A 22,995-nucleotide genomic window follows, 5' to 3' on the forward strand; every position below is an offset into this window, starting at 1 on the left:
AGGTACTCAGACCTGAAGGACAATGAGTAAACTCCCTGGCAAAACTAGACTCAGTTTCAGCTCTCACAAAACCAAAACTCTCCCAAAACTGCCTGATTGCCCCACCTTTTATTTTTTTATAGAAAAACTGTTGCCCAGTTGTCCTTCTGAATGTTCAGAAAACCATAATACCGTTATATTGTCACTCCAGAGTTTAGAGATTCTGTATGCAAGATTATTCCTCAGTTTCTGAAAGAAGAGAGAAAAAAATTCTCAAATAATATTCATATGCTCTACTAATGAGATTTTAGTCTGTAATCCTAAACAGACAAAAACTGTTTCTTCATACACTTTATAAAAGGTCACACATCTCTTCCTGGTTGTAGAGCTAGGAATAGAATAATAAAACTGCAGATGGCTCAAGAGATCTTGACAAAAACTTTATTTACCAGGCAGCTTTCCTTTTGTCTTTCATATTGTGGCTCAGAGTGAATAATGAAGCATGTCATAGCCTTATGTGACTTATTTTTGTCATTTGGGATACTGAAAATGTTCTTTGTCACCTGTAATAAATGTAAATCTACTGTTTCTACAAGAGTTAAATGAGTTTCCTGAGAAAAAGTACAACAAATGTCTCCCTTGCAGTGGAGTGGGATTTCATTTCACAGACAACAATGTGCATGTATATTATTAAATTCAGTGTGGCTGACTGAATTTTGTTTATTTTAGAGGTCTCATTCCTCTATCCCGGTTTAATGGGGCTATTGCTGTAACTGTGTGATTACCGCTAAATGTAACAGGGAACAGAGAATTTAAAATCAACTAAAAAGGTTTTGTTTTGATTGATTTTGCATATCCTTATGACTAACTGAAACATAAGTTGCAGATCGTTTACATGATTACTTACCCTAAAATTACATGTCCTAAAGTATCTTCTGTAGATATCATTTGTGAAGTATAGATTATGCTCCAAGGGCATATTACAAGCTTGTATGCAAGCATATCAAAATGTGTTTCTGTTGATATTTCCTATGGTTTTCATTAGGAAAAGTCTTTTCCTGCAAATGTTACTCAAATGAAAAGGGAGCCATGAAAGATACTAGCAGTATGACAGGTGCTATTTATGGCTCTGGAAATATAGTTGTCACTGCAGGGGATCTCCTGCACTGAAGACCCACAGGAGTACATAACCAAGGGTGAATGAATTAATCTTCCAACTCTTCTCATAAAAAATAACCTGCGTTTAATAGGAAGTATAGAAATTCATTGAATTTCTGTAGTATTTCCTTTATCTTTCTCTACCAATACAAGTCTTTGGTTTCCTTTACTTCTCTCTGTATATTAGCTTTGCAAGGAGTGCTGCTTTTTAGTCCCCATGACTATTGTTAGATGATATTGATTGGTTTTTACTCATTTGTTCCAGATCTACATTATGGTTTCTATATGTTTCAGAAACACTGCCAGTGAACTTCATGAGGGCAGGCAGCCTGGCTGTTCTCACTTAATGCCACTCTACAGTTAATCACGCTTTTGCTTAAATTTGCTTCTCTAATCTAGAATTTGAACTACATTCTTGTTTGGTTATTTCCAAGTAATGCTCCAGTAAACATCTATCTTCTCTTTCTTTACACTTTCTGTATTTGCAGCAGAAGGAAATAGTTAATCTTCTGAAAGGCTAAGTAATAATACAACACAGCTTGACACAGACAGCTTAGAGAAACAGGGAAAGATGTGCAGGTGTGACTCTCTGTGTTAATTTCTTTAAGGCACTTGGAGCTACCTCTACTGAAATGCAAGATGTATGCAGGGACCTGAACCAAAACTTTGGCTCTGAACCCTGGGAGAAGGTTGGGATTAGATCTTTTAATTTAAACCTCTCATTGAATATATCTGAATTTCAGATCCCTCAGTTTGGGAGGATGTGGATGGTAGAGGGAGGCAAAATTTGTGCTGGATCCCTTCAATAGGCATTTGAGTACAGTAGTCTAGAGTAGGTCTTTTACAGCCTGTACCACTCCATTTTGTACAGCTGATAAGGAGCACCAGGCCTGCTAAGACTATTTCCAGCTGTCTTACAAATCCTAGGAAAGAAGTGACTTTAACCCAGAGCTGTGTTCTGCATCAGAATCTGAAGTATTAAAAACCCTTTCGAAACAGGGATTTCTTAGCATCATCTTGCTAACTTCACACTGTTTGATAGCTCCACAACTCCTTATGGATCTCTAGGGCATAACAAAGTAGGCACTTAGAAGAGCTAATCCTTATAGTTTTAGAAAGTTTAAAAGTCAATATCAAAGTAATACTCTCTGCTTCAGACTCACAGACCTTATAGTTCACAGCAGAAACACGTGTTGCCTAGTGGATATTTCAGTAGACTAACATGAAAATGAGTACTTTCTGGGATATTTTGGGTACTGAAGGAACCATACAGAGGACAACATTAACTTGCTATCAAAAAGAAGGGAAAAATAGATTTTTAAATCAATTATGTTCTGAATATTTTATTGTTTGCGTCATTAAAGATGGTTTCTGAGTTAATTTAGAGTGTATTGCTGATCACAATTTGACTTTTTTAAAGTGCAGAGTAAGGGTCGATGTGATGTACTTTGACAATTGCAGGTAATGGCAATTTTGTTCTCGTCTGAAAAAGTTGATGTAAAATTGAAAATACATTTACCGATCTTGAGAACTGTTCATTTGCCTCCCTTTTTTAACCACATTGAACCACATTGAAATTAGTCATGTTTGCCCTTAAGTGCCTTCACAGTTTGATCCTGCCTGCTCAGCATCACTGCTGCCCTTACTGCAACCCTTTTGGCACATCAGTCCCAATTTTCTCCCTTCTCTCATGCAACCTTTATTCGAGAAAACTGTTAATAGTAAAAATCTGCAGAGCCAGTATGCTGTGTTCCTTCAAATCCTGCCTTAAAATTCATCTCTGCTGTGATGTTGTAAACTGCCAAAGACTCAGCAGCTGGTGTGCTGTGATCATTGCTTATGATGGTAATTATCTGCATGAAGCAGTGGGAGTGAAGAATCAAACACCTCTCTGCTGCCCATCCCCCTGCCCCTTGGAAGCAGTGGAGAGCTGTGGCTGTCCTTGGAGGTACACATTGCTTCTTCCTTACCTCCTCAGCCTCATGGGGTAATCCAGCTAAGGTGGATTGCCAGTGCGGTGAATGTGAAAACCTGTCTTTTTTTCTGAACTGGGGAGAGCCACAGGTGTTCAAATGCAAATCAGGTGCCCAGAATTTGTGTGAGGTTTCAATAGGGATTTGTCCCCCAGAACCTGTGGATTTCCCATGTCTGCTTCTACTGCACTACGTAAGAGTAGCAAGTTTGTTTTTTTAAGGAAATGCAGCCGTATGGATTTTCTTCTTTTCTGGGATCTTTCACAAAACCCAAGGCTTCAAATCTTGGAGTAAACCAAAGCTTTATGTAAAAATGGTAAACTTTTTTGCTACAAATGAAACCAACTAATTAATTTTATGTGGATGATAAATGCATGTATATGTTTTTCTTACAGAAAAGTGGAATCCTGAGTAAACAAAGAGAAGAAAGCTGAGCAAACAGTCTGCATTGTGAACAGTAAGTGAACTGACTACATACTCTAAAATTGATCATTGTCTGTACTTCCATTTTCATGTTTTTCCTGTTCACAGTTCTTTTAGCAAGTGTAAAAAATGACTGCAGTGAGCATCTCTTCCCTTTATTCAACTCAGTTTCATGTCACGGGAGTAGGTTTTTATTAATCCTATAATCATCTTAGGTAAGAGGCCCAGATAATCCATGCACTGTACCTTCATCACTGCCCATACTGAAAATATTGCAATTGATTTTTTCTTCTCAGTAGAAGTGAATTGCAACACTAGAAGCTACTATGAGAAAGTAGTATGACACTAACATTTGCTCACACCAGAAATTTTGCAGAGGAGTAGTTAGGTTTTGGATCAGTATAATAGTCAGATCCTGTTGGGGGGATACGTGAACAGGAGAGTTTTATGGCTTTGTGTTATCCACCTAATCACTGATTAATTGTACTGAATTGCACTGATCAGAGCTATAACGTTCTCTGCCCAGTATGAGCAATCGCCTGCAAGCTTACAGTGTTTGTCTGCATGGGCTGTGAAGAGAATGAACCAAGAGAACGAGCCGTGTTTGTGTTGTGGAGGATGCTATTGATGTAGTCTGAAAAACATCTCAGGTTCCTGGTGAAGTATCAGCTGGGATACTGCAGAGAACACACACTGCTTTTACTGCCCTGGGAAAAGCAGTAGCGTGTATGCTTGAACTACACTACTGGGTAATGAAAGGCAGTAATATCTTTCAAGAACCAAAACTGATGAATGCGTATTAAGGTATTTCTATTAACAGTTTACACTTAATGGTTCTTCTTTGTTAAGTGCTAATAGACACTTCAACTTTGTTTAAGAAGGTAGTGGACAGTCTGTAGTATGCAGAGAATATGTGCTATTCAACACCATTCTACTTACAGTGTATATGGTTGACAGTAAAACTGAAGGAATTTCTCTGATCAATGATGAGTTTCAGTGTTCCATTTCATCAGACATCACGAAAGGAAAAAGTGTGACATTTATCTGAACCTGAGGGCAGTGTAATACTTTTTTGAAAAATTGATGCTGTGTATCTATAGTTATTTATACAATGTACCAAACTACCAGTAGGCATTTAATAGGCTTATAATGAAACATACATTTTTATGTATGTGGTTTATATTTCATGCATGCATCATAGCTCTGTTCACCCTGTAGCTTTCCTCTCATATACCTACACAACTAACCTGCTCCAACTTCATAGCATTTCCTCACATCTCCCACACAGGGTCATCTTTTGTTTGCAGAAGTGCCTTGCAGAATGTTTCTGCTTTGTGGAATGCAGATCTTTGGAAAGCTTTGAGCTTGCTATTTCTAGTATGAAACACTACACACCAAGGCATTACTGGTGTTACTGGATAATATTATGCTGAATAATGCCCTATATAATGCCCTATACTATATCTGAGGATTTTGTGAAGAGTTGCAACATATAGTAATATGCATCATCTCCAACAGTTTTTACTAGTGGAAAGTTATGCTGGAAGTTTGGAGAGTTGTGATTTGATGCATGGGGTATCTTCAAAACAAAGCAGTTATGCTATTGCCCAGGATCTGAAGTTTTGGCAGCAGATTACTGATAGAAACATGTATAAATAATAGCAATTTCAAGCAATTCATAGAAATCAAATGATACATGAATATAAAAAATCCCAAGGTCGTTTTAGGCCTGTTTGTAGAAAGCAAATATCATTATTGCAGACACTCAGACATTTTCTCTTCACTATTATTCCTCTGTCAAGTGGCCAGAACTCACAGGCAGCTGTTTCAGAATAGCATGGATTTATTTGTGTACAGTGGAAAAAAATTAATCAACTCTTATTGGTACTCCATCTCATACAAATTCTCTCTCTTCTGCTGGCAGAATAGGTTGATGGAACCTTTTCATAGTGTCCATCAGTTAATTTTATCAGTCATGGCATTATGATTATAAACCTCAAATGACCTAACAATGAATATATAATTACAGAAATGAAACTGTACTGTGGTTATTTAACATTTGTAATGTGTAATTTATTTAATACTCTCTTTGGAATATACATGGGAAATTAGAATAATAAAACAGAAATAAAATGGCATTTAACTTTCATCCATCATCAGTGAGAAGCAATGTTACCAGCTTGAATCAGGCTATACTTTCACTATGTTCATGTGTGCTACCTTTGAGCCTGCTTCAAACCATCCTTGTAAACTGTATGTTATTCATACACTAAGCTATGAATCATTCTTCTGACACTGGGATCGATGAATTGTCCTCATTTTATAATGTTTTTCTCAACTGTTTTCCTGAAATAAAAGCTAAATTATAAAATATCCAATGCCAAAGGCAAAACTACTGGATTCCAGATATAGAAAGAAGATAAAATTATTTAAGGTCTTACATAAGCAAAAGATACTTGATAGGTTTAAATAGTTCTTGTTTTTATTTTAAATGCAAGAGTATTTGTCTATGTTGAATGCTGCAAAAGATCAGTCAGGCTCTTGTGGAGGAGGGAAGAAATCTGGCTGTAAGCTTTCCAAAAAAGTAGTTAGCAGCAATCAAACTTAATCTGCCATATACTTTAGTTTGTTATAATTGACGTCTTTGGTGGCTGTCAACTTTTTCATTTTTCTTTTGCAATAAAGACAAGTTCAAGTAAAGTGACATGAATTAGGAGACTGCACAGATGAACAGCTAACACAAAGGGAACGACCCAGCCATGCTCTGCTGCCATTGGCCCAGAGAAGTTAGACTTGCTGAGAATGTCTGTATGGGTGGTGTGACCCCAGTACTTGGAGAGGAACTAAGCTCATATTACAGTTATCATTAGCTCACAAACATGCAGTATTGTCATTGTTTATCCTAAAAGGTATTTCAAATGCCTGCTGTGTTTGATATTGTACCATTCTACATTTTATATCCAGAGGTATGTAATGTACCAGAGACGAAGCAGCTAAATGAAAGGTTCCTTGGTTTTGGAAGGGTCAGTTTTGTAAAGGTTGAATTTATGAGCCTTCAAAGGGAAATGAGCCTATGGTTTCTGAATGTTCTCTGTTAATCACAATAATCTTCCCTTATATTGCAATTTCAATCTCTCATTGCAGTGCAATAATCTAGAAGCAGCATGGAAGTGCCCTCATTCCCTGTGCTCCCAGGTTTTCTCATTGCCCATTAAAATTCATGTGCATATACTGCAGGCTTGGATAAAAGAGTTCATTTGAGTATTCACACTACCTGAATTCTTTAATGAGGTCTTCCCCTAAATTAGTTTCACTTCTCCATTAATTTATTTTTTTCCACACTGGAAGTATGAATTTCTGGCGAAGTGTATAGTAATATTTGCATGATGTAAGGATTGTTTTTAATTTTGTCTCTGTTTTGGTTAAGATGTTAAGACTCATCAGTGTGCTATATTCTCTGTGACTCTTTGGCTTAAAATTCTGTGCCTCAGAACCTGATTTTTCCTTTTTATATCGATTGTATATTAGAGCTACAGCTTTGCATTTTTTAATGTGAGATCTCTGACACGGATTTAGATTCTGTAGTGCTTTGAGATATGCTAGTTATGCAACCTAATTTTGCAAAATGGCTCTGTGTATGTGCTTCTCTGGGACTTCAGTTTAGTTGTCATCTATCATTTTAGCACCATGAGTGATTACTCTCTACTATTTAATTTATCTTCTGCAGCTTCTCAGTTTTTTCTTCAATTGGTAAACACATACCTTTCTAGACACATTTTCAAATGATGTGTTTTCCAAGTGCCCCAGAAGTCATGTAATCTTATTTTTTTTCAGTTAGGAATTTAAACATTTAAATAAATTACTGGTGGATATTTTGTCTATTACTTGGAAGTTCTGTATTTCAAATCTGTGATGTATGATCCATTTTTCCATCTTAGTGTAATTATTTATTCTGAAACATGCATATCTGATAATTGCTTCAACGTCTATGAAAATATAGCAAAATAAATGAGCACCTTTTCAAGTGTATGAGCCAAAAGCATTGGCTGATGCTACTGCAGAAGGCTTTAAGCCACCTTTGCACATTAAGTTTCAAATGCAAAATCTTTGCTAGCTTTGTTGGAATTTCACAAGACAGTTTCAGTCATAGGGTTAATGTTTAAGCGTTTTCTTATGTGCTATGTTCTTATACTATAATTTGCTATTTTTGGACATTACATGGAATATCAACTTGGCTATTTTTTTTTTTTAATGATCAGGATCTTCAGAGTCACATTCAGCTTTTCATTTAAAAGAGGTTTATTTTGCATTAAATGATAGCGTGTATGCTGGCCACTACTGTGGCAACTCCCAGGAATCTAGTATAATCAACAGCTTCTGTGGTCCATATAAGAAAGAATTTTTACCTTCAAGCTTCCCTTTCTTTTACAGTTTTTATTATGCCTCTGAGTTATCTACGGGGAGATTGATTATTTGTTTGTAATTTTTTTTTTACCTTTTTGTTAACAGTTGTACTTAGTATTTGTGATTAAAATCTCTGTAAGAATTATACTGTGTCATCACAGTGCAGCTTTGCTGACGTTGACAACTACTCTTGCAGCTCTGTCTTAAGTACAGTCAGGTGTTGACATATCCCACGTTGCATGCTTCTGGGTGACATTTTTGTATTCTTTCTTGTGAAAGAGAGTTTTAGTCAATACTTACCTTTTGTTTGTAATTCTTACTATCTTTGCACAATCCTCTTTTAAAAACTACCAGTTCATGATAGGTGAATTCCAGCCACCATTTCGTAAAGCAGTAGAGATAGCCAATTCTGTCACTGTTCTTGTAGTGATGTAACTTTGATTAGGAACTGGAAGGATACAATTTTTTATTAACTCAGATATTTGGCATTTATGATTAATTCAAAAAAATAGCTAAGATGATACAAGTGATAACACACATAAAGATTAAGGTGACTCCCACATATGGAGTTGGTGGTAGCTGAGTAACACTTTGGATCATCTCCAAGTATGAGTTTGTTCTTCAGTGATGGCCTTGTTTATTTCTTTCTTTCGAAGTTTCACGCTGTAATTCTTATTTTGAAGACATATAGCTATCACAAACATTACATTTTGACAGCTTTTCTTATGTGAATGAAACTCATTCAAGTAAGTCTATCCAATAATAAAAAGATGCATCGTCTTTGACCTGTATGCAGTGATATCTTTAAGTAACTAGTATATTGACAGCATTTATTTGATTGAATGTATACCAGTTTTAAAATATACTTTATGATATAAAGCTTATATATTTATCTTGATTACCAAAATGTACAAAAATATGCTTTGAATTTTTCTTCTTGCAATAAATATTAGGAAAATTAAAAATGAAGAATTGGGAAAATGTTTTTCCTTGGTTCAGTCATGGGAAATTAATATAGCAAGTTTTTTTTTGCAGGTATTTTTATTGCATAAAATCAGCAAGAGTTTTGGAATTCTCTAGAATATATTGAATATAAAGGTAATGGAACTTCAATTTTGTACTAAGCTAAAGAAGCAAAGATGTGGTTTTTCCATTAGAGGAGCCTCTGTACAAGGTCTGTTTTACCACATTTGGTCAATGTGTTCACTACTTGTGACTCTTGTAGCTGTGCTAATTAATGTAACAACAGTGATTTGAGCTGAAGGCTCATGTAGCAGCAGGACTAAGAACAGCTTCAAGTTGTGCTGGGAGGATTCAGCTTGGACATCAGGAAATGCTTCCTCTTGAGAGAGTGGTCAGGCACTGGAATGGGCTGCCCAGGGATGTGGTGGAGTCACTAACCCTGGAGGTGTTCAAGAAACATTTAGATACTGAGGGACATTGTTTAGTGGGAAATATTGGTGATGGGTGGATGGTTGGACTGGATGATCTTAGTAATCCTTTCCAGCCTTGGTGATGCTATGATTCCATTTTTGAACATGGTGGTTGTAATGCACATAACATACAGGCCATGTTTCTTATCTCAACTGGAAACATGCTTTAGTTAACCGTGAAAGCCATTAAGATTGTTGTTTAAGTGAGCCATATATTTGGGAATTTTTCTCATCACTACCTGATTTCCATGACTGTGCTTCAGTCTCTCCAAAATCTAAAGATTTGAAGTGCATTTTTCATTGAAAGATGAGATTCTCATGCAGTCACATTGATCCAGGAGTGGGAGCTTCCAGAGATAACTTCCAAACATTTATTGTAGTCTGGCAATCCTAGATGCATGATAGCCTGGAGGTCTCTGCCGGTACTGTACAGCGGTATACTTTGATCTTTCCTATAATCGGTCTCCCAATACCTTTTCATTTCTAACAAAAATAGTGCCCAAGCTGCACTTATACCATAAGCCGATTTTACTCATCCTTATAGCTTGTGATGCCAAGTGAAAACATTTGTTTTAGGAAGAAAGATAAGAAAAAAGGAGTAAGATGTCGTTTAGAGTGTACAACCTTAACCATCTTTAATGGGATTTTGCTCTTAGAAGTGTGTCTCAGTGCTTGAATCATTAAATGAAATGCTTAACACCAACAGAGTTTATTTAAAGATCTAATTCTACTTCAGGGAAAACAATTTTAGGGACTTTAAAGTGCATTAAACTATTAGTTATTTAACCACTAGCTATTTAACTGTTAATAGTTTATCCTGCAGATAACAATGATTCCTTTTGGAGAGTTATGGTCTGTTGGGCAAATATGCATTGAGGGAGGTTTTAAAATGGGAATTAAATCTAAACTTTGTAGTTATACACTTAGGTATTTCTTAAGGAAAACAGAAGCAGTGGCTGATTATATATAAAGCCATTTGCTCTTCAGAAAGATCTAAATGTTTGCAGTACACAGCTATTGGTACAACAAGGAATTGTTATGTCTCAGCATCATTGTCAATTTTGAATTTTCTCTAAATTTTGCCTATTTGCAGTCTCAGTGCCTGGAGCTATGGCCTTTGTATACTCTCCAGTCCACACCCTAATCTTTAACAGATTAGTTTCATATCCATTTATTAATAGTAGTTAACACCAAAAGAAATTGAAACCTGAGTCCCTTTTAAAAACAGTTGTTTGAAAAAGGTAGGTTGTATATAGATTGTAGGCCATCAGTAGTACAAAAAAGTTTCACAAGCTGTCTGTATGTAAAATTTTCACATATATTTTAAAGATTGTTTCCACCGGAAGAAATAATTGTCCTTTATATTATTAATCTGCTGGGCAGGATTGCTATATTGAGTGACAACTAGAATTTTGCACCCACTAATTGCCTCTGAAGATGAGTCAGTGACTTCAAGCATGTGGAAAGCTGTGCAATGCTGTCCTGCCCAACCTTGGATCTTACACAATGGCTTTCACAGCTTTATGTCATTCAGTGACAGTGTGAAATCTGTACTTTCCCTTTCATAAGTGGGCTGTACTTTGTGGCTGATAGACCAGTATTTTTTTATGTGATTGCTGGAAGTTTGTTTTTCCTTCATGTGTTTCTCTTGTTTAACATTTAAATAGTATTTTTCCAAAAAAGATTCAGTTAACCAACTTTCATTTAATATAGGGATTCTTTCCTTGTGACATTTTCCTTCACAGTTTGGGACATACCTATGTGGATAGGGGAAAAAAAAAAAGAAAGAAGAAAGAAAAAAAGAAAAGAAGAAAAAAGGAGGGGATTTGTGGCATGGAAGATATCCAAATGTCTAATACTGGAATTTTCCAAGAGTGTATTGATGGACATGAATAACCTGTTTAAGCCCCCCCTCCAGTCACTTTCCTTTCAAATGTGGATGTGGTGGCACATAATAACTGTCAGGGAGGTTGGAATTCACTCTGTAGTGACATTGATAGTATTTTGAATGGAATGCTAATAGCATGAAAAGAATGAGCCAATATCATTCCAGTATTGCAAAGTCCTTGAAGAGCTACAATCTATGTACTGCTATTACTTATCATTACCATTTCAGATTCTGAGGCTGTTCTGAATAATGGTTTGTCCAATAGAGCATACTTCTTACAAGATGCCATTGTTTTTTTTATGTGTGCTAAAAGAAGCCAAGATTGTTTCTGTTGTTAAATGTGACTTAGAAAAAAAATACTGGTTCACTTGGTATTTTCTCATGTTGAAAATGCCTGTGTAAGTCTGTGAACAGATTCTGCAAACATCAGAGTTCCTTGCTGGATTTTTTTACTAATATAAGCTCTCCCTGCCTCCCCTACTCATTCTTCTGGGAAATGCAGCAGACTTTACAGATAAAGCCTGAATAATGACATGGGGGTAGGGAAGAGGAAATCGGTGGTATAATTATCCTAATCTGCTACGTACTACCGTAACATTTAGCTCTATATTGTTTCTGATGGTTCTTTTGCCTTTCATTTCTGTTTATATACCCTTGTTTTGCTCTTGACTACTCTATTCTTTGCAGCTCAGCTTCAATCTTTGTTCTCCTTCTAGACTTACTTTGACCTGCAGCCCTCTGGAAAAAGTATCTCATTTCCCACAGTTACCCCACTTGTCTTCTTGAAATTTCTATTGTCCCTTATCTTCTTAACGATACCTGCAAAAGCAAGACAACATTATGTTCTTAGTTGTCAAATAGCTTCCTCTCAGCTGAAGCTCCTGTGCTGATTCAAAAGAAATCAACCAGAAGCCCCAGAAAAAGTTTCTTTTTCTCAGAGAAAATGAAGTTAGGAGTTTTAAATAAGTAAAAGGATATTACTAAAAACATAGTAATAGGCTTCTGAAATGAGGTCTCTAAGATTTAGTATACAAGACCAGAAATATTCTGATAAGATTCTGAAACCTTGAGGGCTTATTTGAATGATCTGCTTGTTTCTACCAACCAAAGAAATAAAACTTCATTTTATTAATCCTAAGTGTCCTCTTGTTTATTAAAATAAAATAAATCAAGGCTATAGCATCTCTTCAGCATTAGCTTCTCCAAAACAGCAACCCAAAGTGCAACTATCAGTCAACTGAGTGGTACAGATGCAACACTGAAAATGCACGTGGATAATTAGGCAAGTCACTATTTTTTCCAGAAACAGCATTTCCGGTTCTGTGCAGTAGGAGATTTTAAGTGTGTGTGTGAGTGTGTGTGTGTGTGTGTGTGTGTGTGTATACAGAGAGAGACTTCAGTAAAAACTGTTGAACAGGCTGTTTACTGACCAATAAACCAGTTTTGTGTGTTAATATGTTGGTAAATAAAGGCAGAAAAGATAGATTGTAAGATAGAGAATGTCACGAGTTGCTTGGTACAAGGAAGGCACTTCATAGTGTAAGAGCTGTATGACAGCTGTGAATCACTGCTGCTTTAAGACATCACAGCTACTAGGAGATATTAAAGCATTCTCTGGGGATTCTTCGTGAAGTTGATTGGGATCTGAGTAAAGGCATTTCTGTAGCATTTAGCACTGCTGTGACTAAATGTAATGAGGGGCTTTCAGGTGAACCAGCATGCATTTGGCCCTGTTCAGCCTTGCATATTTCTAGACATATATTCTGATTTCCAAAATGTTGCTTCATCAGTTTATTAGGGATACAATATAAGTGCTGTCACAACTTCTTTAGCAGAAGATGCCTATGAAAATTATGACAGGGTAATTGGACAATTCATTTAAGAACTTGAAACTCAGATTTAAAATGAACTGAGCTGTGTCAGTTGATAATACACTACAGTGCAACCTGCCTTATGGGAGTCTTCTCAAAGAGTGGATTTAGAAATAATTTTCAAGAGATTAAGGTTATGTGTATAAGCTTTTTTTACAAGCGAATTGAAATACAATTAGTACTTCTCTTAGAATTAAGCAGGAGGAGACAGTGAACCCTGGGCTCCAGTTACAATTTTAGGTGTAATAAGAAAACAAGCACATGACCAGTACCAAGAGAAAGTCCAAAAATGTGAGAACAGAAAATATCTGAATGTTGCTGAATAGAAGCATTCATCATCTCTCATGTTGTTTTCTTCTTAAGTCCAGTTTTCATGCTTGGTCTTAGTGTGGTGCCAGTAGAAACGATTTGCACATTTGTTTTTCAGAGACTAGAAATTTTCTAGGCCACTTATAGTTAGTAAATATGGTACATTGGGCTAGACAGAAAAGAACAAATTAGGGACTTGAAGTGATAATGCAGAGAAGAAGGATGAAATATCACAGTTATGTATGTTAAAAAGAATCTCCATAGTAACTGCATTTATTTAACATTCTTAACACATGTATTGTTACCTCTTCTCTGACTGGGTTAGTTGGTCTTCTAATATTTGATGAAACTGGTACCCTTGGTTTCTCTCAGAGAGCCTAAGAGATTAAAATTAAAGAAATAAGAATGAGCAGAAACTAACGCTGAGAAAGTGATAAATAAATATATGCAAGTTCAAGATGTAAGTTAAGAGGTAATAGTACTATATGTAAGAAAAGAAGAGGCTTGAGAACTATGTTCTTAAGTTCCTAAAAATATAGAAAAGATATAGTGAAAAGGATAGCTGTGTTGGTTAGCTATACTGGTAAACAAAAGCAGCGACAAGGACAGAAGAATGAACTAAAAGAATGCACCTGCAGATTTTGTCAAAATATGAGTAAGATCTGTAAGCTCCTTCAGATACCCTAATGAAAAATTGCTGGTTGTCATTTTTCCCTTATGGTTACCTTGACCTTCTGTACATTTTCTGTAGAAGGTCTGTCACTTCTACCCAAATAAAAGCAGCCATTCAGAACGCTTTACATTTTTCTTTTAGAGTGTGCCTGGTTAAAAAAAAAAAAAAAAAAAAGAGTATTTGGCAGTAACAGACGGTGTCTGATCTGTAAGCAGTGTTTGTTGTTGAAATAATGTAGAATGCCATCTCAAATGTGTTTACAGTTAGATGTCTGTGGCTTATACTAATGTTTGTTCACAGATTAAGTTGTTTCACGTGTGTCTTGTATATGTTTTTTCTGTATACTGTTAATAAGCAATTATAATTCAGTAGGGTTTGGGAGAGCTGCACATCATTTGTTTTCAGTACCTTTAAGGAATGCATGCTTGAGTAGCTTGACTACAAAAGAGGGTGTATGTATTTCTGTGTAGCTGGACTTCTCTGTCCATTTAATATCTACAAATACATTTTCCTTGGTATTCACAATCTTCTGTCTCTTAATTGTGTTTTTTTCTTTGCAGTTTGGTTTCCCTGACATTATCTGGTGCTGCTGGGCCAGTAATGCTTCTCTGTGGGCTGAAATTTACAGACTTATCTTTTTTTAATTTTTTTTTTTTTTAATTCTTTTTTGGCACAACTCACGATCTACAGAAATGTTCACTTGAGAAATGCTTGCCAATATGGGGAAGTTCTGTGGCTAGATACTCCAATTCAGCTCCCTGGTGGCTTTTCACAAAACTCTTATTTAATTTTCCAAGAGAAGGCAGTTCCTCTTGTTCAGTGAAGTATAAGGCACATTTCCATAGAACTTAATAATTGTTGAGAGGTAAGATGTGACTTCTTTCTAGAAGAAACTGCCTGCTTGCTAAAAAAGAGGATGATAGCTGTTCTAGTGGCTTATTCCTTTCAATTATGGTAGTTTTTCTTCTTGGTTATTTTGGTATTTTTTCTTTTTTATTCTTTCTTTTCCTTGTGTGTGTGGTTTTTTTTCCCCTATTTATTTATACTTGATTTACATTATTCTTGACGTTATGTATTTTAGTTTGTGTGTTCTATAGGAAATACTACTTTTCCAAAAGAGTGGTCAGGCACTGGAATGGACTGCCCAGCGAGGTGGTGGAATCACTGACCCTGGAGGTCTTCAAGGAAGGTTTAGACGTGTTTGAGGGACATGATTTAGTGAGAGCTATTGGTGATAGGTGGATTGTTGGACTGGATGATCTTGTATGTCTTTTCCAACCTTGGTAATGCTATGATTCTATACATTTAATGATTTATTCTGTGTTTATTTATTGAATTTAGATGCACAGATGGTTGGTAGATCTTTTCAGTATCCATATTGCCTATCCTTCTAAACCTAGAAACTCTAGATCTTGAAAATAGCTTCAGGAAATTTTAATTATCACTGTACATGCCAGGAGACCCGACACTTTAAGGAAATTGGCTTTCTGTTTCTGTCATCACTGGAAGATAGACAGCTGCTAAAGCTGTCACATACCTGGCTGGAAGTCATGTCATGTGTTGCAATCTACTTGTGTTTGCTCCTGCACCTTCCTGGCACTTAAGCGTTTGTCTACATGCCTGGTTATGGAAACATGTGCAGTGTTTTCTCTGGTGCTTGCAGTGAATAGCATGTTATCAAGACAGGCAATCAGTTCGCCCCCAGGTTACAATAATGCTGCTTTTTAAACTGAGCTAAGCTTACTTAAGGAGAGCCCAGAGGATGGCTCTTCCCCAGAGACTGAGCAAAAGATTCAGGTCAGATTCAAAGTATTATGTGATGCCTTTGAAATACAGCGACTAAAATGCCACCTATTTGTCCCAGCAGAGCTGTCATGACACACAGGTAACATTTTTAGCTTTTTAATTAAAGATACATATCAGAGATAACCTAGAAGAAGGAGTTTTATTAATTAACTTCCTCTAGTTCATCATTCTGTCACTTGCTGGCTATTAATAAATATTTGGTTTCGTCAAGCCTGATTTCTCTAGGTGGGTGATTTAGGTATTTAGAATTATAGGAGAAGACATTAGTTCATTTCTATGTCTTTTAACAGTGATATCTACATGTAAATTTTATCCCGATGTTATCCTAGCTATCTACTATGAGAATCAAAAATACCTTTCCATATAAAAGAGTTAAATTCTGTAATTCTGTAAACTTTTCCCAGTGACACTTGAAAAGGTGGCTTTTTATTTTTAAAATTTATGACTGTATTTTTAAAATGCTGTTTACTGTAGGGCATGTTCATGGTCTCTTGAAATTTCAGAACATAAAAGGGAGTGAATAATGGACTTTATTAGAAGTGGGAACAATAGGTGAAAGCCCTATATCAAAAGTCACTATATATTGCAGTTGTTTTGTGGGCTGCGTATAATTATCTCAATTTCAGTGGGGGGTAGAATGCAGCTGTTAAAAGGATCTGTTCTTATTGCCTTCACTGCTATTTTCCATTCCATAGTGAAAGTTAAATTCATTCTTTATACCTAAATTAATATTTTATGTCAAGGCCTGAGGAAGAAAGAAAGGGCTTTGGAATAGAAGAGATGAAATATATATGTATAATTGAAAGCTTTGCTTAAAAGGACGTTTTGGTTAAGTTGGTTCCCATGGTTACTTGCAAATAATTATGCAATTTTAAAAACACAAAACTTTTTTTGCAGTCTTACTTCCAGGCAGATAAGTGTCCACCAGCTAATTACCATTAGCTATGTAAGAAGTATATTAGCAGGCTTGATAGTCAAAATTAATCTTAGTCTACATATTGTACACCTGTGTACTGCATCTTTACTGGCTTCACTAAGATTAGATTCCCAAGTTAGGCAGTTCTGTCTGGCTAGAGTAATCATTTCAGTTCACTCTCATGGTTTATTTTTACTTCCCCAAGTTTTATGGTAAGCTCTAAAATGCCTTTAGAGAAACAGTTACTGTTTTCTAAAACAGCATCTATTATACATATAAGAGTTCTAGTCTTTTCTCTCAGGGCCTTTTTTATTATGTACCTAATTTTATTAAAATCATTCAGATCATAGAGACTGCAGTGGTGAGAATAGAGCCTGCATGAAAGCTGGTCATAAGAGGCTACTGTTCTTTTTTGTTTCATGAATAACAAATGTAAGTTTGTCTTGTTAATAGTAATATGATTATTATATTTCTAATACCTTATTAACATGATGTGAAAAATAGACAGATTAAATTCAACTGCCCTGTTTTTTCTAAATGAAACAAAACTGTCATTTTTTGTTTGTTTAGCTGCCCTATGTTGCCCTGAAACTGCACATTAAACATCATTGTAGAATTAGGGGAGAGCAACAAATACCTTAAAGCTTAGGCTGATCTTTTTTTTCCAAGAAGATTTTGAGAGTTCTGATTTGTGATTTCTAAATAGTATTTTAATAGTAAAAATTGTACAGAGAGTTGGTTTTAGGTGGTTGGTTGTGTTTTTTTTTCTGTTTGGATACGTCTGAATTTATTCATGTTTGCAGCATTACTTTTATTATTAGTTACAAATACGGATAAGAAGATATTTCATTATGAGCACTGCTGGACATTAGGAAATACTACTTTTCCAAAAGAATGTTCAGGCACTGGAATGGGCTGCCCAGGGAGGTGGTGGAGTCACCGACCCTGGAGGTGTTCAAGGAACATTTGGACCTTGTGCTGAGGGACATGGATTAGTGAGAGCTATTGGTGATGGGTGGATGGGTGGACTGGATGGTCTTACAGGTCTTTTCCAACCTTGGTGATTCTATGATTCTATTCCATGATTCTGTGTGTCCTGCCTGTCTCTTTTTCATCAGGTAAGTATTGGGACAATAAATCACTATTTTTGTGATTACCTGTGATAAAATATTCTATGTAACTATTTTATGTAATTTCATTTTTGAAGCGTAGGAATCATTTTGTACTTACAACAGCTACTCTTTTCCAGCAGAACACAGATACAATTGTTTTTCACATAGTAGTTTGAGTCTTATTTCTGCATTCAAAATCTAAGTATCAAACATTCTCATTAACAGGGGGTGTAGTGGTGATTCCAGGATGATAGTAAATGATAAAGCTATGAGGATGAGGAAATACTTTTAGGTCATAATACTTTTTCCTCATTTTATCTAGGAAGTCATGACTTTCAACATTTATATTTTTCTCAAACAGAGAAATAACTGCAACATTAGTATGAGGATTGTGAATTGAAATGTAGAGTAATTTTTATTATATGTATGCTCACCGAGGGAGGGACTTGTATGTTCTGTGAAGGAAGACCAGCTGAATCCAAGGATTTTCAAAGTAAAATACACAATGGGTTTATTAATAAAAGTGTGGTAAGGAATAAAGAAAATAGAAAATTATGTACTTATCATGTTAGAATGTGAATTCTCAGTGGCAATTCTGGGAGTCGAGAAAGTGATACCTGATCAGAATGCAGGGTAGGTGTGGCATTGGAAACTTAAGAGAAACATGGGAACATGGGAAAAGATTCAGAAATTTCCAGCTGGGCCTTCAGTTGTCAACAGAACAAGGGGAGCTAGGATCAACAGGTTACTCATAAGAATAAGAGAAACTTTCTCAAATAGAGACAAAAATTTGGCAAAGCGGTATCTTTTTTTACGTACAATCAAAATACTGCATCTTGTTTTTTAATTTGTATATTTCTGACAGTATAGTAAATGTATATGTTTAAGGAACCAAACAACATTCCCACTAAGTGACCTGTGGAGATAATTCTTTTGACTTTAAACCTCATAATCACATTATCACTTCAGTTGGAAGGGACCTTGAGAGTCGTTCAGCCTGACCTCCTGCCCAAAAGCACTATTACAAGTATGGAAAAAACTCATAGAACAGATTCTGCATTCTCTCTGGGCAACTTATGCCAATGTTTAATTGTCATTTTGCAATTTATTCATTTATTTTAGCCTCATATTCGGTTAGAACTTCCTTGTTTTATTTATGATCATTATCTCATAGTTCTCATGATATACATGTTGTGTCATGTTTTAACCCGAATTAATACGCAAAATATATGAACCAAGTGATATGAAAACTGTTTTTTTTTCTCAATATAATATTTAAATAATCTGATTTTTATTTTCAAATCTTCATTTTAAGGAAGTTTTATTCAAGGTCAATATAATTTCACAAACCTGGATATTTTGGTGGTTTTTTTCTCCCTAATGAAGGGGTTTCCTGACTAAAATGTGCAAGATGAGATCCTCAGAAAGACGCTCTCCTTACAGCTTTTCAGAACAGCTGCTTTATGAAAGCACAAACTGAGTTGTATTATGAAAAATATATTTGAAACTGCCATTCAAAGAAAATGAAAGTTCTTTATTACCAATAGATTCTTTAACCATCTGGAAAGCACCCATTCTGAATCACTGGAAAAACAGATGTAAAACATGTCTGGATTTTAGTCATATTAATGAACTTGAAAGGGAATTCATATCTATTTTTCAAGCAGGGAATAACTAGAATGGCCACACAGATATGTAGAGTAAGTTCCAGAGGGTACTGTGTCATCCTTTTACTGTCAAAAATCATCAGTCTTATTATATTTTTGTTGCTAGAAATGGCTAGATACTTAATAAGCATTAAATTCAAACAGCTGGATAAGGCAGTTTTCTCTAAAACAAATAAATAAATTTCACTTTCCTTATTGTGTGTTTATTTTTCTACATGACGCTACTCTTCACAAATTTTCCATTGAGGAGTATTTTATTCCCTATTAAATAATCACTGTATAATCCCCTGTTTTTCCTTTTTTCCTTTTTTCTTTTCTTTTTTCCCTGACTTCAGTGCTCAGTATTTTCTCCTTTTTTCTCCTTTGTTCCAGTTTCTTATTGCCAGATCTCCTTCACCTGTCATGTTCCAGATAAAGCATGACCATGGACTACCCATGCAGTGTGCTGTAGGGAGCCTGTTTTGGAAGGGGAGTTGGACTCAATGATCTCTAGAGGTCCCTTCCAACTCCTACAATTCTGTGATTCTTTGATAGAGGTTTTGCCCCCTTTAAATGTTGTGCAGGAAAAAGAGCTTGAATTTTTCTGAACATAAAAATTAGTGCATAGACTTCACAAAGTTGGCTCAGAAAAATCTTGTCTGTTAGACTGGAAAAAACAAACTCAATTTGGCTAAATGAAGTTGCGGGAATAAACTACTTTGGACAACAGAACCTATATACTCCATAACCCTCTGCATATTGCTACTTATAACCTGAGGCTGAGAAGAAAAACAGCTTGCCATATCAGTTCCCTTGAAAATGCTACCAAACGTGTAAAGCACAGGCATTGTTCAAATAACTCAGTTGCTATGTGATAAATTCTTACTGTCCAGATTATCTGGTGTAATCAATGCAGTAGTAGTTGATCAACGGGAAATCATGGTGGTAGCCTTCTGTGATGTCATGACTGGCTGCATGGATGAGAGAAGAGCAGTGGACGTTGTCTGCCTTGATTTCACCATGTCTTTTGACACTGTCTCCCATAACATCCTCATTGATAAGCTTGGAAAGTGTGGGATAAATGAGTAGACATTCAGGTGAATTGAGAACTGACTGACTGACAGAGCTCAGAGGATTCTGATCACTGGCACAGTCTATTTGGAGGCCTGTAGCTAATGAGTTCCCCAGGGACAGGGGAACAGTAACAGGTCTGGTCTTGTTTAACATTTTCATAAATGACGTGAATGAAGGAATAAAGAGCACCCTCAACAAGGGTGCTGATGGTACAAGGGTTCTAGGAGGAATGCCTGACACACCAGAAAGCTGTGCTGCCAGTCAGAAGACCTGGACAGGCTGGAGAACTGGGCAGAGAGGAACTTTATGAAGGTTCAGCAATGGCAAGTACAGAGTCCTGCACCTGGGGAGGAATTACTGCATGCATTAGTACAGGTTAGGTGCTGACCTGCTGGAAAGCAGTTCTGTAGAGAAGGACCTGGGTGTCCTGGTGGACAACAGGTCATCCATGAGCCAGCAGTGTGCCCTTGTGGCCAGAAGGCCAGTGGTAGCCATTGGTAGAGGGATGGTATCCTCCCTCTCTACTCTGTGAGGCCAGAGCCTCTGGAGCACTGTGCCCAGTTCTGGTCTCCTAGGTTCAAGAAAGGCAGGGAACTACTTGAATGAGTCCAGTGGAGGCCACGAAGATGATGAAGGGCCTGGAGCATCTCGCATATGAGGAAAGGCAGAGAGACCTGGGGCTATTCGGTCTGGAGAAGACTGAGAGGGAATCTTATCAATGCTTATAAATATCCAAAGGGCAGGTGGCCTGACTATTTTTGGTGGTGCTCACTGACAAAAAAAGGGGCAGTGGGCACAAACAATTATACTGGGATACACTGAACATTTAAAATGAACTAATGGGTTACAAATCAATGATTTTATTGGCTTGAAAATGCTCTGTCTGTGATATGTCGTATCTGACACATATGTCGTATGTGATGCAATGAGTGCTTCAGGTGAGAAAACACATGGAATAGTTTCCAAAATATATGAATATATGATTTCAAAACTATCTAAAAATATGCAAGTAAATTCTGTATTGTCATAACTTATTTTATTGTGAGTTATTCTTCATATATGAATAACAACAAAGTAGAATGGATGGTTAGTGAATATATAATGAGTGTGAACACCCAGAAGGGGTAAGAAGCTCAGTCATAGCAGAATATTCTTTGTGTTACAATATTTTTAAATATTCATCCTGTATTCCGCAGTGAATTAGAAACTGGAGAGTTACATGTCACAACAGAAGTAATGTTCTACAGATGATTTCCTTATCATTAGAAATACTGCTTTCATGATATTATGATTTTTTATTATTCAATATTATGTATCCAACAAGTATTCTTTATGAAAGGGCAACAGTCTTTTCAAGATAGGAAACAAAACACATTTTCAGTTCTGTAGAAAAAGAAAATGAATGTTCAGTATGTTGTACTTAGAAAAAGACTGAATTTGGTCTTTGTCATTGTGGTGATAAGCCAAATGAACTGTTTGTCCACAGAGATATACAAGGTTGTAGCAGAAGGGTGTGAAGGGTGTGAAGGGGGTAAAATGTACTTTTTTTTTTAATGAAAATTTGTATATATCTATTAAATTATGCATGTATCTTAACATTTGTGTATTTTGATATGTGTATGTTTCTGACATAAGGATACAACATGAATGGTTTCTCTTGTTTTGATGTTAAAACAGCAAACTAATAAGGTATAGCTGTGTAATGACGAAAATACTGAAAAAAGTGTTAATATTTAATGGCCACAAGTTGAAGCGTGGAATGGGAATAATTTATTACTAAAAACACTTCAACAAATTTTTCATGTATTTTTCTTATAATTCATTGAGTTTCATCAGTGTTATTGTAGATGCATGTAACACATAGACTGAAATCAGTGCAGTTTTTAAATCTGAAATTTAGAAACTGGGAATTGGTGGTAATAAGCAAGCCTTTCCACTGGCTTCAGTGTAAGTGATTTTAGTTGTATGATCGTGTCCTAAACTGACTGAGACAGAGCATTGCAGAATATGAGCAAAATGGACGATACACAGGAAAAGAGCAGACGCTCAGAGTTTTGTTTTTTCCTCATTGTTTAGGGGAATATTTACATGTGCTATGCAAGTCTTTATCTGAAGATGAGGTCTTTTTTTTTTTTTTTCTCTGTTACTTAACTTTATAACCTGCTAAGAGTAATAGTATGGTTCTCAGACCTAAGAAACTTGCAGCATACATGTGAAAAGAATGCAAGGTTTGGGTTCCATTTTATAAATGCATCAGCAAGGTACATAATGCACAAGAGTGTCCATTCACTGTGTGTCCACTGAGCACAAGACTTTTAACTTTTTTTTTT

The 22,995-nt window shown here is 36.0% G+C and overlaps 1 protein-coding gene across 2 annotated transcripts in view; it reads left to right on the forward strand.

Annotated features, from left to right (window-relative positions):
• SYT1 (synaptotagmin 1) overlaps positions 1-22,995 on the forward strand; it is a 260,890-nt gene that overhangs the window by 39,130 nt on the left and 198,765 nt on the right. For both annotated transcript variants that reach the window (XM_010708424.3, XM_010708439.3), the window contains exon 2: positions 3,506-3,567. The gene's annotated coding sequence lies outside the window, so the exon portion shown is untranslated. The remainder of the gene's footprint in view (positions 1-3,505; positions 3,568-22,995) is intronic.

This window comes from Meleagris gallopavo, chromosome 1 (assembly GCF_000146605.3).
Source record: "Meleagris gallopavo isolate NT-WF06-2002-E0010 breed Aviagen turkey brand Nicholas breeding stock chromosome 1, Turkey_5.1, whole genome shotgun sequence".
Classification (NCBI taxonomy): Eukaryota; Metazoa; Chordata; class Aves; order Galliformes; family Phasianidae; genus Meleagris; species Meleagris gallopavo.